Source organism: Orcinus orca, chromosome 18 (genome assembly GCF_937001465.1).
Source record: "Orcinus orca chromosome 18, mOrcOrc1.1, whole genome shotgun sequence".
NCBI classification, from domain to species: domain Eukaryota; kingdom Metazoa; phylum Chordata; class Mammalia; order Artiodactyla; family Delphinidae; genus Orcinus; species Orcinus orca.
In genome coordinates this window covers 75,519,463-75,530,161 of record NC_064576.1, presented here as the reverse complement: position 1 = coordinate 75,530,161, position 10,699 = coordinate 75,519,463, and the positions used below count along the sequence as shown (strand labels likewise).

The 10,699-nt window shown below is 48.5% G+C and overlaps 1 protein-coding gene across 2 annotated transcripts in view; it reads right to left on the bottom strand.

Moving 5' to 3' along the window:
• SPATA13 (spermatogenesis associated 13) overlaps positions 1 to 10,699 on the bottom strand; it is a 263,660-nt gene that overhangs the window by 135,848 nt on the left and 117,113 nt on the right. The window lies entirely within an intron of this gene.

The following is a 10,699-nucleotide window of genomic DNA, read 5'->3' as shown; positions in this document are numbered from 1 at the left end:
ATAACTGAATCACTTTGTTGTACACCTGAAACTAACACAACACTGTAAATCAACTATATTCCAATATAAAATAAAAAAATAATTTTTAATGCAAAGCAAAAATAAATAAATAAATAAAAGAGTATACCAATGTCAGCACTGCCGGAGTATCGGAGGATTCACACCTCCACAAAACCTTCATTCTGAAGCCCTCCCCTCCCCAGGCCCCATCTTCCACTTAGGATGTTGTTTTTTTGTTTTTTGTTTTTTTTTAACATCTTTATTGGAGTATAATTGCTTTACAATGGTATGTTAGTTTCAGCTTCACAACAAAATGAATCAGTTATATATATACATATATTCCCATATCTCTTCCCGCTTGCGTCTCCCTCCCTCCCACCCTCCCTATCCCACCCCTCCAGGCGGTCACAAAGCACCGAGCTGATCTCCCTGTGCTATGCGGCTGCTTCCCACTAGCTATCTACCTTACGTTTGGTAGTGTATATATGTCCATGCCTCTTTATCGCTTTGTCACCGTTTACCCTTCCCCCTCCCCATATCCTCAAGTCCATTCTCTAGTAAGTCTGTGTCTTTATTCCTGTTTCACCCCTAGGTTTTTCATGACATTTTTTTTTTTTTAAATTCCATATATATGTGTTAGCATACGGTATTTGTCTCTCTCTTTCTGACTTACTTCACTCTGTATGACAGACTCTAGGTCTATCCACCTCATTACAAATAGCTCAATTTCGTTTCTTTTTATGGCTGAGTAATATTCCATTGTATAATCTCCAAAATTTATAAGCAGCTCATGCAGCTTAATAACAGAAAAACAAACAACCCAATCCAAAAATGGGCAGAAGACCTAAATAGACATTTCTCCAAAGAAGATATACAGATTGCCAACAAACACATGAAACAATGCTCAACATCATTAATCATTAGAGAAATGCAAATCAAAACTACAATGAGATATCATCTCACACCCGTCAGAATGGCCATCATCAAAAAATCTACAAACAATAAATGCTGGAGAGGGTGTGGAGAAAAGGGAACCCTCTTACACTGTTGGTGGGAATGTAAATTGATACAGCCACTGTGGAGAACAGTATGGAGGTTCCTTAAAAAGCTACAAATAGAACTACCATATGACACAGCAATCCCACTACTGGGCATATACCCTGAGAAAACCATAATTCAAAAAGAGTCATGTACCAAAATGTTCATTGCAGCTCTATTTACAATAGCCCAGAGATGGAAACAACCTAAGTGTCCATCATCGGATGAATGGATAAAGAAGATGTGGCACATATATACAAGGATGTTTTTTTAATATTGGAGAAAAGCGGGGTGGAGACAAAAGAGAGGTAGGCAGACATGTGCTGGCCCCCAGGTCTCCAGTTCTCGCAGCTGCCCAGAGATTCTACCACAGACAAGGTGACCCTCCTCCCAGGGCATCCTCTGGTTTGGAAGGGCCGGAAAGCCAGACAGCGAGGCCCCTGGGAGCAGCCCTGGCCCGATGGAGGAGGGGGCTGCAGCCTGAGCACCCAGTCTTCCTCCCTCCTCCCTCCGCCTGCCCAGGCTCCCCTCCCAAACGTGACCTAGACCCACATGATTGTCCCTGGGGCAGGGGGGCAGCTTCCCGATGCACCCAGCCCCAGAAGCAGTGTGGAGTCAGTAAGAGGCGGGGGTGGAACTGAGAGCTGCGTGGGCAAGAGGAGAGGCTGGTTGATGATGAGGCTCTGCCGGCAGGACAAAGAGAAGGAAGGCCAGCCCCGGCGTTTCTGATCCCCCAGAGGCAGGGAAAGAAACGACCTCCTAACGGAATCTTGGTTCGTGAATCATGATTCCAAACACTAAGTCACCGAGTGAGCTACCAAATTCCTGAGAATCCAGAGATTATAAATACAAAAAAAAAAAGAGAAGTTATCTTTCAAGGAGCAAGTTCCAGCACTCACAGAAGAAGCCAATGGGAAACTTCTTGACATATCCTGAGAACGGCACAATATCTTTACATATCCTGAGAACGGCACAATATCTCTTCCGGGGTATTTCTGCCCCAAATGCACAACCTCCATCTAAAGTGAGGAAACAACTTCCCTGGCGGTCCAGTGGTTAAGACTCTGTGCTCCCAATGCAGGGGGCCCAGGTTCAATCCCTGGTCGGGGAACTAGATCCCACAGGCCACGGGGCAACTAGGAGTTCGCATGCCACAATTAAGGAGCCTACGAGCCACAACTAAGACCCGGTGCAACCAAATAAATAAATATTTTTAAAAATAAAAATAAAAAAATAAAGTGAGAAAACATCAGACAAATCCCTGACAATTCCCTGGAGGGAATAACTGATGTGGCTCTTTGAAACTGTCAAGGTCATGAAAGGCAAGGGGACTAAAGAAACATAACAGTTTGAGAAAACAGTTTAGTTTGACAACGAAATGTAATAGGGATCCCAGGCTGGACGCTGAACCAGAAAACGGCATTAGTGGGAGAAATGGCGAATTCCAAATAAAGTAAGTACAACTGTGTCAGTGTGAACATCCTCTTTGGATCACAGCACTGTGGTCACACCAGATGTCAACATCAGGGGAAGCTGGTGAAGGACACACGGCACTTCTCTCCTACTTTTATAACATTTTTAAGGTTAAAATTATTTTAACGTAAAGGCTAAAAGCAAAAGAACAAAAAACAAAACAATCTTCCCTGCAAATGATTAACACTGTCCAAAGCTGTTCTAACATCAGGACTGTAAATCATAATTGGAAAAAACTTGCTGGATTGTTTCTAGTGAAAAGTGAAAAAATGGGGAAGAAAGCACTACCTGGTCTACTTTTTTCTAATCACACAAGCTGGGGCATCCGCAGAGCGTTTCTAAGTCATGTTTAGCTCAATCCTGGAAACGCTGTTTCTAGGGTGTTGTTTCTACAAGGTCCCTCTGAGATGCCTGGGCCCGTGGATAAACAGCTCCATGAAGACCCAACACTCCACTGGCCAGCCCGAGTTAAACAGCAGTTTCGAAGAAAAGGAAAACACCAGACTTGCCCAAGTGGTGGTTAGTGTGCCCCGAAACAGCACATTATCGCCCTCAAAGTGATGAATTCAGAAAAAAAATTGACAACATTCACTTTACAGTACATCTGGGTCTGTTGTTCTCACCCATCTGAGGCTTCACAGTTACTGACATAAAAGGCAACAATGACCTGCTGTATAATAAATAAATTAATAAAAAAATTTTAGGGGCTTCCCTGGTGGCGCAGTGGTTGACAGTCCGCCTGCCGATGCAGGGGACGCGGGTTCGTGCCCCGGTCCGGGAAGATCCCACATGCCACGGAGCGGCTGGGCCCGTGAGCCATGGCCGCTGAGCCTGTGCGTCCGGAGCTTGTGCTCCGCAACGGGAGAGGCCACAACAGTGAGAGGCCCGCATACCGAAAAAAAAAAAAAAAAAAAAAATTAAAAAGGCAACAACGGTTACATGCTGTCCTATTTCTTACTACGTAACAAATATCCATTAAACGCCTCCTGGATAGAAGGCACTGAAGCTGCAAGGACAAACAGGACCCAGACCGCCCTCAAGCAGTGTTTATATTCCAGCAGACAGTCATGTTATACTGAAAAGCTCTATAGTAGAGGAACATGCAAAGTATTTTTGGAACATGGGGGCGAGAAGGATTAGCCCAGGTGGAGAGGTCAAGTAAGGCTTTGAGGAATGAGTAGGAGTTTGTCAGGTATAGAAGGGAGTGTGGGCTTGTGAAATCTCATGACCCGTTCACGAGTCGAGGGTGACTAGAACGTACAGAGAAGCAGGAAGTGGTGGGAGAGTCAAAAGCATTGGCCCAACGTTAAAGAGTGACCTTCATTAGAATTCCTCAGAACACGTAATAAGTTAACTTTTAAAATATTAATTCTCACCACTCCTCTTCAAGATCATACGAAACAGAGATACTTTAGTGATCGTAATGTTTAAAATGCAGCAGAGGGCTTCCCTGGTGGCGCAGTGGTTGAGAGTCCGCCTGCCCATGCAGGGGATGCGGGTTCGTGCCCCGGTCCGGGAAGATCCCACGTGCCGCGGAGCGGCTGGGCCCGTGAGCCTTGGCCGCTGAGCCTGCGCGTCCGGAGCCTGTGCTCCGCGACGGGAGAGGCCACAACACAGAGGCCCGCGTACCGCAAAAAACAAAACAAAACAAAAAATAAAATAAATAAATAAATCAAATGCAGCAGAGAACCGTCAGAGGAGCAGAGTGCTTATCAGTAGAGAAGTTAGAGAATTAGCCCGGGTTTGTGGGCGCCCCGTCACATTAATGCTTGGCTTCTTCACTTAAGGCAACTGCAGAGATTCACAAACAATCCCTAGCTTGACTACGGTCCTGAAAGCCTCATAAACTACAGAGAGCTATTTCAGAAGGACCTACACACAGACAGAAACACACATGAAACCAAACTTCTGAACAAGAACGTGTGACCTCAGCAGAGAGAGGGTGCTCTCGATCCAAGGAGTTCCGCTTCGACATCTGACCCTATTTGTTTTGGGTTCCGGAACCTCTTACCCCGTCCCACTAAGGCCTTTGAACATGAAAACCCTACAGTTGAATCACTAGTTTCACTTTCTGACATCAATGAGCCTTTTATATTTTGAAAATATCCTCTCTTCCTGTAGGAAGAACAAAGTGTGGATTGATTGTCTGAGCATCTTAGCATCCGTCAGAGCTCTTGACCTTCCCCGAATCCAACACCGTATTCAAGGGTAACAACGGCTGGAATATAAACTAACTCTAACCTAGACTACTAGGCTTGTGTTTACCAAACACAAAATTGCAGGACCTTTTACCCCTACAAATATACACGTGAAAACCAAAGCAGATGGCTTTAACTTATGGCATTTGCAGCCACAGGTTATTAGAATCAGAAAGGGCCTTAACAGCGGTCTATACCCTGTGGGTTACAGACTTTGGAACAAGTATAGTTACGTCAATAAAGCAAATTGTGCTACGTGACATAGCTAAGCAGTGCCAGAACCTGGAAAAGCCTGAGCAGCTGACTCTTTGCAGAAGGTGTTTTCTACCTTTCCAGATGGCCAGAGTTTAGTTTTATAGTTCCGGTGGTTAGCAAGCAAACGGTATTCTGACATCTTAACAACTAATTTCTATGTCTTTAAAATCCAAATCTAAAATTTAAAAAAACATGACTTTCTGCAGTACCTTTGATGTAACATATGGCAGTGAAAGAACCTCTTGCTGGAAGGTGTCCTCCCTCTCTCCCCAAAATAGGGTGAAGTCCTAACCCCTGTGAATGTGACCTTATTTGGAAATAGGGTCCTTACAGACGTAGTCAAATGAACATGAGGTCATACTGGATCGGGGTGGGCCCTAATCTGACTGGTGTCTTTGTAAATGTCGACAGAGACCCATAAGGAGAACACCGTGAAGAAGGAGGTGGGGATTGGAAGGATGCACCTGTAAGCCAAGGACACCAGGATTGCTGGCAACCAGCAGAAACTGGGAGAGGCAGGGAAGGGTACTCCCCTGGAGCCTTTGGAGAGAGCTGTCTCCTGATGATTTGCCTGAGGTCGTACAGTAAATAAATAAGGACCGAGCCAGAGCGAGAACTCAGGCCGCCTGCTCACGTCCTTTCTCCCACAGGGCGGCATAAACCAGGCTTGCGTTTGGCCAGCCACGCAGACCTGACGACTGGTCATGCTGGCTTCACTCAATAGAGGTTTATTTCTCTCCCATAACAGGAAATTTGGAGAAAAGCCACCCAAGGCTGACATGGCAGCTCCGTCATGTAACCAGGTTCCAGGTTTCTTCTATATCCCTGTTCTGTCACGCTTGGCAAGACGGTTCCCATCTGTAACTACCAGCTCTGTGTCCTGGGGAGAAGGGCAAAGGGCAAAGGTCAAAATGATCCCTGGCAGTTACTTCTCGGAGAAGCTTTCCTGCATGCCCTGCCCAGGGGCTCCACCTGCATCTGACTGGCTGAAACGTTCACCGGGTCAGTCGTAGCTGCAAGGGAGTCTGGGAGGCTGGGTGCCTGAAGTGCACATTGCTGCCCTGAACAAAACCTGGGCTGTTACAAGGAGTGGACGGTGGGCTGTGTTTGCTCCAGCTGTCGACGCCTCGAACCTGCCTTCCGCTATTTCATGTTGCCAAGTAACAGTCATCTCCTTGTCCCCTCTCACCCCAGTTCCCCACCCACCACCAGTGTCCCGATACACCAAGACAGCCAAGCTCCATGGTTGTCGCTCCTGTTTCTCAGCAAAACTTCTATTTTCCCAGAGAAGGGTTCAAAGCAACCACCTCTTAAAGTAATTAATATGACCACGTGAAAGCTGTGTTCATCCTGGATTTTCTGTTACACTTCCCATTTCAAGTCCACGGTCCTATGGTTCTCATGAACAGCTGGGATTTACGTCTCGTAAATCCCAACATTTCAGCATCCAAACTGTACCTCCTAGATGTCTGGAAGTAGCACAACGCCCCTTTATCCTACATGTCTGGATTCTGAGCCATTGACCCTGCCCTCCAGGTGCTCTGTGTCTGGATGGGAGACATCCCGGGTCCTGGCCAGGTGAAGTGGAGGGACATGGGTGTCTGCAGGAGTCCAGGAAGAGGACCGTTGATGGGATAAGGTATGCACAGCATGTGGTATGAATTCTTTTTTTTTTTTTTTTGCTGTAAGCAAATGCAGAAGAACTTAAAAACCCAAGTAAACTTTGGTTTCTTCAAAGCAGCCACCAAGTGGACTTGAACAATGCAGCCTTTGTTCAAAGCATTCCTTTGCAAATGCAATTTGTTCAAATGCAAGTCCTTTTCTGAATTACTTTCAAGACTATATAAAAATCTTCGGAATTTTTCTCACTGGAAAATCCTTGTCCCTTAGGATGGGTTTTATTTTCTGGACATAGGGGAACAGAGGGACATAGGGAGACAAATACGTGAATCAGGATAGAGCAGGTGAGCAGCCCTGCTAAGAGCTCACCAGGCTATCTTGTAAGAAGCTTATCTGCAGAGAGGCCCCGCTCCTTAGATCACATATGCAAAGCCCACAGGGAAGAAAGTAAAACATTCAAAAGGCAGTGGAAATTTGAAGAGGCCTTTATTTAAGTCCGGGACAATGGTGTGTTTACTGGGTCTGTGGGTTTCTGTCTTCCTGGTCAGAGGACAGGTGTTTAGGACTTCACACGTGGTCCGGGTTTTATCCTGAGAAGCTGTTAAACCTTCTGCACCAAGAACCCTTCCCTCATGTCCTCAGCGTCGCGGGTGTGGAAGGATTCATCGGGGCAGGAGGCCTCCTCTCAGCCTCTGACCTCGCCTGATAAGCAGCTTGCCCTCTTGACACCCAGTCGTGAGGTGAAATGGGGCCCATGAATCAGCAAAGTCATTTTCCCCCCACGTGCTTCCAGAGTTCTCATCAGCTCCACTTTGCTCATCTCTGACCTTTCGCCCTTTTCTCTCCTCTGTTCGTGTTTTCCCTCCTCCCAGCGGGATCCCGGGATGGTGGTCTGAGCCCTGTCTGCTGTGTAGTGTCCTTTTCACCCACTTAGGGGCGGGTGTCCGTACAGCTCACACCGGACACTGGGCAGCTTTCTCCTTCCGGCTGAGGAAGCTCGGGGCCCCACTTGGTCACCAGCACCGTCGTCCTGTTTGTGCAAAGCCGTCCTCTGCTGCATCAGCCAGAGGCTCTGAGTGGACTCAGGCTTCCCTGGCACGATTCCCTCACACAGTGCGAACACACCTGCTCCAGTGCCTGGCCCCAAGCAGGGTATGAGGGCGGTCTGAGGGTGCACTGCCAGCACAGGGCAGAAAGCAAAATTCCTGAAGGGAAGGGCGGGGTGGGCAGCCTCCGGGCACCTCACCCCCTCTTTGCACTTCCCTATGATGCCGGGGTGTCGGAGGGGCCCCAGGTGAGGTTTTTTTTTTTTTTTTATCTTTATTGGAGTATAATTGCTTTACAATGGTGTGTTAGTTTCTGCTGTATAACAAAGTGAATCAGCTATACATATACATATATGGAAGCAACCTAAGTGTCCATCGACAGCTGAATGGATAAGGAAGATGTGGCACATATTCACAATGGAATATTACTCAGCCATAAAAAGGAATGAAATTGAGCTATTTGTAGTGAGGTGGGTGGCCCTAGAGTCTGTCATACAGAGTGAAGTAAGTCAGGAAGAGAAAAACAAACACCGTATGCTAACGCATAGATATGGAGCCCAGGTGAGTTTTGCATCAGGAAAAGACCACGGGTCATCACGAAGCGGCACAGGGCGCCCCAGGCTGGGGCTGCAGGGTCCTCCAGGGCCCGGACCTCTGGCCCAGGGTCTTGTGATTTTTCACCCGCCCCTCCCTCCGGTCCCAGAGCTGCTGTGTGGTCCCCAGTCCGAGGAGGGGTCACAGGCAGCCCGGCATCGGCCCTGGCTCCGCTCACCAGGCAGGAAGAGGGGCGCTGGGGTTAGTTCCTGGCAGGAATTCTGTGAACAGTACGTTGTGTGTTCTGAGTGATAAACACATGTCCATCATGCAGCCCTTGGGCGCACACACTCAGGACACAAAGCACATGCGGCCAGAGATCCCTGCTGGGGTCAGAAGCCGCCAGCTCTTCCTTTCACCCCAGACCTGGAGAGCCCTCCTTCTGGGCTCAGGGCTGTGAAGGGCTGTGAAGTAGGACAAGCCCAGCTCTTCCTAACTTCAGGCTCAGGGCTCCAGCGGAAGCCAGGCCTAAACTTCCGGCCACACCCTCAGCACGCCTACAGACCAGCCCCAATCTGTGTTTTCAGCAGATTTCTTTTTTTTTTCTTAAATCCTGAAACACAAAGGGTTAAAGGATCTATCTGGGAATTTAAGGATTAAAGTCAGGCGCGGATTCCCGTCCGCCCCCCAACCTCCCACAGGACAGATTTCTCCCTGATTCTTTGATCACTGGATGTTCCCCTGACCCCCACCATGTCACCGTGTCACCAAGTCACTGAGGGCTGGGAAAGCGGGCCTGGCACCGAAGTCCACACAGGCCCTCTGACGTCAGGCACCGCCGGACTTTGGCTCCAAGGCCCGCATCGCAGAAGCCACCCCTTCAAAATCAGGGGTCTCTCGAGGGTCTCAGCAGTGGCTGGCTTGGCCGCAGGCCGACAGCTGAGGGTGCTTGTCTTCCTGGTGCTGAGTTTATCTCACGTTTGCAGGGGGCGGATTAGACAGGTGCTCCACTGCAACTTCCCTGTGACCACTATCGTCTTAAATAAAGAAAATCTGATTTTGGCTGGCAGAGAAAGTTTTCAAAGTGGTCAGCTCATGTGCTTTCCTACCAGCTTTTAAAGAGCAACGTGTCGTGAAATGTCGTATTGAAAACGTAAGCATGAAATTATTTCATAAATAAGATAAACTAAAGGCTAATCTTTCATTCATATTTTCAGTAGGAAATAAGCAGGTTCTCAGAATAGAAGGTAGGACATCTTTAAGCTTAAATCCTCTTTAAATAGATTTTTTTGCTCTGCTTCCAGGAATCCTGTTGCCAAAACAAGCCCGGATGTCACACCAATGGCGAGGTGTAAAACTGCAGATTCCTGGGCCCAGGAACAGCTGGTTCCCAGAGCCTTAGTTGGGGACAGCAAAGCACAGGCTAACCAGTAGCGACCTGAGGCCCAATGGACTTTGCTGTTTGCTCTGCCCACTACTGAATTACCTGGGCTTTACCCTTGTCTCCAAAGAGCTACCAGAAACCAGAAAAATCTGGCCAGGCATGAGGTTAGAATACATTAAAGTTGCTGCTTCAGAACAATTTGGAAATCTTTACGGAGCAGGTTAGGCAGGTTCCCGAGCAGAAGGTCATTCCCCTGCCGGGCCTGACAAGTGCACGTATGCAGTCACCCCACAGAGCACAGGGAAATGTCTGATTGGCCACCAAGGAGCCCAGTGCTAAGGGCAAGGGCCCTGGTCTGGGGCACAGCCCTACAGGGCCGCGTTACTCCCTAACACCCCAGGCCCCCGCGGCATAACAATGATTTGTTAGAGGTTCCATCCACCCAGAGCCTCCCCCAGGCCAGCAAGAGCCCCTGCGACTTCAGAGAAAACCCACAGACATCAGAGACAGCGTGCAAGGGTCAGCAAGAAGCCCCTGGATGCAAACTCATTGGGGGAGGAAATGTAAGAAACGGATAAAGCCATAGTTGTTTTCTATTCTATCTCCATCTGGGACGTACCACTGAAATGTACAACATCGCCATCTTTGAATACACTGTGCTTTCTATTCCATTCCATTCCAACGTTATACTTGCTGGCAAGTCAGTGTTTCGTGCCCTTTCCAGCACCTGCCTACTGTTCAGCGAGCACTGATTGGCACGTACTATGTGGACGGGATGGACCACTGCTTTGTGGCTAAACAAGATGACTGCTCTCCAGAAACGTTCAAGTTCCAGGCTTGACAGGCTCTCAACTGGACCAGAAGTGACAGGTCACAACAGCTCTCATCTCTGGAGCCCTTCCCGAGCCGCGCGGCTTCTGTTTCAGCCTACAGCTCACCTCCTCCACCGGGCTGCATCCCTAGAGGCTGCCTGGAGTGGACTACACCTGGGCTTCCATGCCCTCGGGCTTCTGCTGGGTTTGCACAACTGGGAGCCCAGCCAGAAGGGAAGGAGGGAGGGAGGGAGGGAGGAGACAAGGAGGCCACGGTCCCTGCAAGGCAGCCCTCTCTACCTCCGGGTCTGCGAAAGCCCCCTCCTGGGGCTGGTGCCT